The sequence below is a fragment of the Arachis ipaensis genome, chromosome B06 (assembly GCF_000816755.2).
Source record: "Arachis ipaensis cultivar K30076 chromosome B06, Araip1.1, whole genome shotgun sequence".
Lineage (NCBI taxonomy): Eukaryota > Viridiplantae > Streptophyta > Magnoliopsida > Fabales > Fabaceae > Arachis > Arachis ipaensis.
In genome coordinates, this window is record NC_029790.2 from 134637879 (window position 1) to 134645145 (window position 7267).

Genomic DNA, 7267 nt, shown 5'->3' on the forward strand with positions numbered 1-7267 from the left:
CTCACTAGTTTAAAATTTTTTATTTTTTTTAATAATTACATAATTTTAAGACTTTTTTATGCAACTATATTTACTCTTATATTTATAATATGATATTTTATTAATTTAATATATTATTTAAATTTTAATTCACAACATCTCCTAAACGTATCGTATCCAATTTTTTATAAAAAGAACGCGTCAGCGTATTCGTGTCGTGTCGTGTCCGTATCGCGTGTCGTATCGGTGCTTCCTAGCTTAGAAGTGCTTCACGCTCACTTGGAATGCACTCAATCAACTCAGACTCAGAGGATAGGCAATAAAAATGAAGAAATATAAGCACAATAATAAGCATGGAGTGTGTGTGTTTGGAGACATGTTTGTATGTGCTTAATTTCCACCTTCAACTCCTTTATTTCTCTTATTTATAATGGCTAGTGTCTCCGCTATTAGTGTGTAGTACGTGGGTTAGTGCTCTCACTTTATGCTTCGTACCGCGTCCATGCATGCTACGTACCATTGGGCCTCATCAAAAGCATAGATCGAATTGTGCAACAAAAACGTGATTCAACGTAACTTTAATTCATTGACTATGCCTTTGTCTACTTAATTAAAGGAGGCCGCTATTTCAACATACCAGCCAGGTTCATAAATTTAACATATGCTAGCTAATCATTATATATTTATTAGTAAAATTGTTATTTTAACTTACGATTTTATAATATTTATTTTTAAATCAATAACTTCAATCTATTAATAAATTAAATAAATTTGGACACAGACGAGAGACCACAAGTGGGATTGATAATCAGACACCGTCTTTAATGGTTTTTGTGTAATAAATTTCATCATGTTTGATCATATATGTATGCATGCATTACGCCAAATAAACAATTTAAGCTTTAAGCAAAAGTAAATAAAATAATTATGCCAACTATGCAAACATTACTTTTAGAGAAATATTCGATGGTCTATTTTTTATTAATATTAGTTAATATCTTATTTTTATACTATTAAAATTTAAAATTTAGATTTAAAAATTTTATTTAGTTTTAATGTAGTTAAGCAGTGAAGTCAATAACTTTTAAAAAGCTTGGTAGTTGGTAGTATGGGAAAACTATATAACCTTGCTCATCATCAGCATTTCTAAGCACCGCAAAATGTCTGAAAGCCAATGATAAATCTAAGTCACATTGTTATTATTATTATAGCGACAACAATACTAACTGGATTACATTTTAACAAGCCAAGCAGGACAAGTCCATATTCATTTTTATTTCCACTATTACAAGAAAAGGGGAAAACAAAGAAAACATTACAAACTCATCACATACACACAAATGAAAAACCAGAAAATTAAAACATTAGAAACATAAAGTCACATACATGATTGAAGTTTGTACCACATGTCATCAAGAAAACGGTAATATGCATACCTCCATGATTTGAATATGAACAATGGACCAACAAATCCCCAAAATCCCACTATAAATCCAAAGGCCACACTCACAAATAACCACTTCACTCCATCATTCTTTCTCTCTTTTTCATTCTCATCAGGAACTTCCCCCTCCATGGTACACTTGAGCAGCAATGGTGGACCACATAGCTTGTTGCCTACAAAACTGGATGCTTCAAAGCTTTGCAACTGAGTGCCCGTTGGGATTTTTCCCTCCAAGTGATTGTAGGACAAGTCTAGCTTGTTCAGGAAGTTCAAGTTTGTGATGCTTTGAGGGATCTCCCCTGTGAGTTGGTTGCCTGAGAAATCAATGGATTCCAATGACTCCATATTGCCAATACTTTGAGGGATGTGACCAGTCAACTCATTCTTGGACAAGTTCAAATAAATCAGACCAGTTAGGTTTGTGATTTCCATTGGTATTTCCCCCGACAATTTATTAGATGAAAGATCAATGTTTTTCACTAAGCCGAGAATGTTGTTGTACTCAGCATCTTTTCCTTTCACCCATAGGATCATGCTTATAATATCACTTCCATATGCCATGTATTTTTGGATGGATGAACTTGCACTAGTTTTATTTATCATGGCACTCAAATGGTTCAAACAATTTGGTATATTGCCTGACAAATTATTTAGTGCAAGGTCCAAATCTTGGAGAAAATTCATATCACATAATCCTTTGGGAATCTTACCTGAAAGATTATTGGATCGGAGCCGAAGAAATTTTAAATTTACCAGCCTTTCTCCAATCCATCTAGGAATATTTTCTGTGAGGTTATTTTCTCCAAGATCCAACAAAATCAACTCCTTGTTTTCCTTTAAACTGATAGGAAATTTTCCTGAGAGTGTGTTGTTACGTATCTGCAAATATTGTAGCCCTGATAAAGAGCCCATGGAAGAGGGCAAGCTTCCAATAAAATAGTTGCTTTCTAAGTTGACATCCATTAGTTCTGGCCACATCCTCCAACAGTTGGGAATTTCTCCAGATAAGTTGTTTGATGCAAGATTGAGGATTTGTAACGTTTTTGGATTGTCAGATTTTTGACAAAGAAAATCCATTAATAACCCATAAAATGAATTATGTGAGAGATCTAGCCAAACCACATTCTCACTCACAAAGGGTAAATTTCCATGAAGATGGTTTGAGCTAAGATCAACTGCTCCAAAAAATTCTAAAATCTTTAATTCTTTTGGGAGCTTGCCATGAATATGATTGTGAGACAAGTTCAAATAAACAATAATGACATGTTTCCCAAAACCAAATGGGAATGGAATCAGAAAGCCCTGCGTTAGATAGATCCAAATATGCAAGATGATTTTGTGACCGAATCCATGATGGAAAGCTTGGACCTAGCTTCCAAGAGCTCATTTTCAATAGAAAAAGTTGAAATTTTGGTTTCCAACTGGGATGCACTTTCAAAGTGAAATTGTTACTTGATGCTGAAAGCACTTGTAAAGTAGTGAAATTGGCAAGGTCATCTTCATGTACAATCCCTTGAAACAAATTGTCATCTATGGCAAGAGATAACAATTTAGTAGCTGATGCAAGAATTTTAAATGGATTTCCAGTAAGTTGATTTGTGGAGAATCTGACAAATCTTAATGAAGAAAGCTTTGTGAATGACTGAGGAATTTCTCCAATAATGTTGTTGCTGGAGAGATCAAGCATTTCAAGATTTTGAAACATTCCAAGTTGATTGGTGAGGTGACCTGAGATTTGAGAAGTAGAAGCCACAAGACTCTTGAGTTGTTGAGAAAGAATTTGTAAGATTTCAGAAAGTTGTTGATTGCATTTGAGATATGAGAAAGAGATGTGTCTCAAATTGCATAGCTTTCTAAAAGAGGATGGTATTGCTCCTTCAAACAGATTGTATGACAAATCAAGGCTAACAAGAGAAGTCAAATTCCCCAAAAGAGTTGGAATTTCTCCTTCAAAGTGATTGTCTGACAAATCAAGGGTAATAAGAGAAGTCAAATTCCCCAAAGCATTAGAAATTGTCCCAGTCAGATGGTTATATCCTAAGTTCAAAGATTTGAGACGATGAAGACCGTATAACCAATCTGGTATATGGGATGAGAATGAATTGTATGACAAATCAAGATTTTCAAGCATGGTAAGGTTTTGAATACCATCGGGAATTGGACCTCCAATATCAGACGAGGCATAATAATTTGAATCCCATGTAAGAGAAACAAGTTTGTTTAACTGAAAGACCCACTTGGGAGCAACAGAAATGGTGAGAGAAAGCAGGGACGAAAAGTTAAGTTTGGATGGTTGCTTATAATCACCGAAAGTACAAGCTTGTAAGTTTAAGTCTTGCAAAGAAGGGAGAGCTTGCATAGTGTGTAGCCAATTAAATGATTTGGATAGGTCAACACCACTCAAATCAAGATATTCAAGGGAGGTAAGACCCATAAGCCAATCAGCATTTTCAACAACCAATGATTCATCATTATCATACCTTTGGAGGCCAAGATGGATTAAATTGGTGAGATTGCCAATTTGATGTGGAAGTTTTCCATAGGCAACATATGAGAGGTCAAGATAGAGCAAATTAGAGAGATTCCCAATCTGATGAGGAATCTTCCCATAAAATCCAGAATCAGAGAGGTTAAGGTGAGTTAAGGAGGTGATTCGAAAAAGAAAAGTAGGAAATTGAATACCTCGAAAACTATTGCCGCTCAAGTCCAAGTAATTCAGATGTTTCAATTCAACAAGAGAATCATTTATCGCTCCACTAAACCTGGACCTCTCGTAAGCGAGCAAGACAGCAATGGGTAAGGGATATTCAACATATTCTAATGATATTCAACAGTATTAAAAAACACTAATAATAACTAATTAATAACTATAAATCACAAAATTTGCTGACCCTTAATACTCCTCTTATTAAAAACGCCAATATACAACCTTTTTTAATCAAATAGAACACAAAGTGTTTGTAATTTAGTATTTAAAATTTGTTTAAACACTGAGGAATGCAGTTATTTTTATCTGGACTCTAAAATCTAATAACATAATTATTAAATCTTACATTGTCTAAAATTAAAAATCTGATAGTCTTTATAAATATAAGATAATTTTTATCTCTTGAACTAATTTTTGGAGTAAATTAAACCCATTTAATTTCTTATATGATATTAGAACAAAAATTAAAAATTGTCATTGGATCAAATTCACACCACAACAAATTCATCAAATTGTCTTTAAATTTCATGCTCCAAGTAGGGCTGGCAATTCATACCCTACCCGTGGGTATCCAACCTGGTCCAACTCGTTGCGGGTAGGGTAGGGTACGGTCCGGGTATGCCTGCGGGTAGGGTAGGGTAGGGTTTAGTGTGTACCCTATCCTACCCTACCCGCACCTCGTATATAACACATATTTTATAAAAATTAGGTATATAGTGAAGGAAGTGAGAGTTGAACCCAAGTGAACAACCACTAAACTAGTTAGTTAATTTAGTAATTTAAAGTATTAGTTTTTTATTTTTTATGTTATTAATATGTATAAAATTTGAAATGATTAAATTTTATATTTACTTTAAAAAAATTTGATATTTCTGCGGGTAGGGTATGGTAGGGTAGGGTAGAGGTTTAATAAAATTTTCAACCCGCAGGTAGGGTTAGGGTAGAGTCCAAACCTACCCTACCCTACCCATTGCCAGCCCTAGCTTCAAGTCTTTGTATAGTCCTGAGCGTAAGAGAATTGTATTAAGTTTCATATTGTCTAAAATTAAAAGTCTGATCATTTTTATAAATATAAGATAAGCTTTATTTATTTCTTAATGTGTTTTTGGAGTAAGTTAGACCATTTGATTTCTTATAATAACGTAACATAAGAAGCCTATTATTTTGGTTTTGATTCCTTAAAGTATATTCCCTACTATCCAAAAACACAGAGGCACAAGATTCATCGGCCTAGTCACTAGTAAGTGCATTATTCACCAAGTAACAACACAGCAACGCAACGTACATTGTTATGACTTATGAGAGGAAGTTGAAGGGGTTAGTTTAGTGTGTATATATATATATGAAACTATGCAAGAATTTTTGTGTAAAACTCAAAATAATATATATTTTACGTTATAAACGGATGGAAGTAGCGATTATTAGTAATATCAACGTCTTCGAGATAAAAGTTGGTTAAGGCTCGATGTTATTGATCGTGAAATATTCTTTATTTTAAAAAATATAAATAAATATAGAAAATTAGTGACCTCAAAAAAAAAATAAAAATAAAAAAAAACTCGACGTGTTATCTACACTATTAATTAACTTTAGAGTCTTTGTTTCTTTTTTCTATTCCCATTTGGATGTTAGTAATAATGTATCTTTTCTTTTCTTTCATTTGGATTTTATTATAATAAGTCCTTATTCCCTGTGAATGAACGATTAACATCAAGAATTCCAAAGCCAAACCGTGTGAAATTGGAAACTTATTATGGAAGAACCACTCAACCATAATGTCTTGACAAATCAATAAGAATGGGCCCACGAATTATATATAAATGTTTAAAAGTGACATAACGTTAATCCAAACACACATAATTTTTTCACCTACCCGTAATCTTCACAGTTCATTGAGATAATATCCTAAAAATTGAGAACTAAATATACCATATTTAAAGTCTTACTCAAATTAAATCATAACATCTATAATAATCTATTACTGTTAAAGTTGCATGGTTAGAGAGGGTCAAACTCTCATCAAGCTTTTTGGTATGAGTTCAAGAGGAGAGTTTGAAGATTCTAGAGAAGAAAATGAGAGAGATTAGTTGAGAATGAAAAAGCTGCTAGCAATAGAAAAACAGAGAAGGCAAAAATATGATTTGATGCACTAGTCAAACACTTTGCTGAGTTACATGAATTGCATATATATATGAGCAGCAGTGATTACAGCCTACAAACTTGATATACTTAGCTGAACACTAACTAACTTAACCGTTTCTAACTAACTTTGCCAGCTGGCAATTCTAACACTAGCTGCAATAATAAACCAATAACTTTAGCTTCCAGGATCCATTTACTCAAGTTACAATTACATTGTCCGCACTTGTAAGACACGGTTAGGTGCTGTGTAGTTCCATGTGATACTGAGTTTCTGATATGCTATCATGCTTTTCTTTTTTTTTTTTTTAATTTAAGTTGATAGAAGAAAATATATAAATAATTATATTTAGAAAAAATATTAGAAAAATAAATTTTTTATTAATATTAGTCAATACTTTGAGACAACAACTTATTTTTACACTATAAGAATTTAAGATTTAGGAGTTAATATTTAAAATTTAGTCTTTAATATTTAAAATTGTTCAAGTATTGACCAAAAATAATATTTTTTTGTTAATAATGTATCATTGCTCTATATTTAAAATAGATACAATGAAAATAAATAAATAAATAAAAATTATGGTTTTATATATAAAAAAATATGCGTGATAATATACGTTAGAAAATTTTTTTTAATCATGGTTAGATATGCCAAAATCTCTTATTTTGTTTTCCAGCAAAGCAATGGTTGCACTTTTGTAAAGTAACCTTACAACCAGATAAAAGATTCCTCTTAGATAACATATTCATGCCCTTCTCACTCATATAACCTAATCTCTTATGCCATAAATCAGTTTCATCAACAAACTCAGCAGCATTAACAACATCTTTCACAATCTTTGCTTGAGTTAAATAAAGAGTAGAGTGTCGAGTACCTCTAGCAACAACCATGGAACCCTTGGTGAGCTTCCACTTATCACGAGAGAATGAGCTATCCAAGTCTTCATCACACAACTTACCAACAGAAAGTAAGTTCAACCGAATATCTGGAACAT

General features: G+C 32.7%; 1 pseudogene; it reads right to left on the reverse strand.

Moving 5' to 3' along the window:
- LOC107647743 lies at positions 1232-7163 on the reverse strand (annotated as a pseudogene).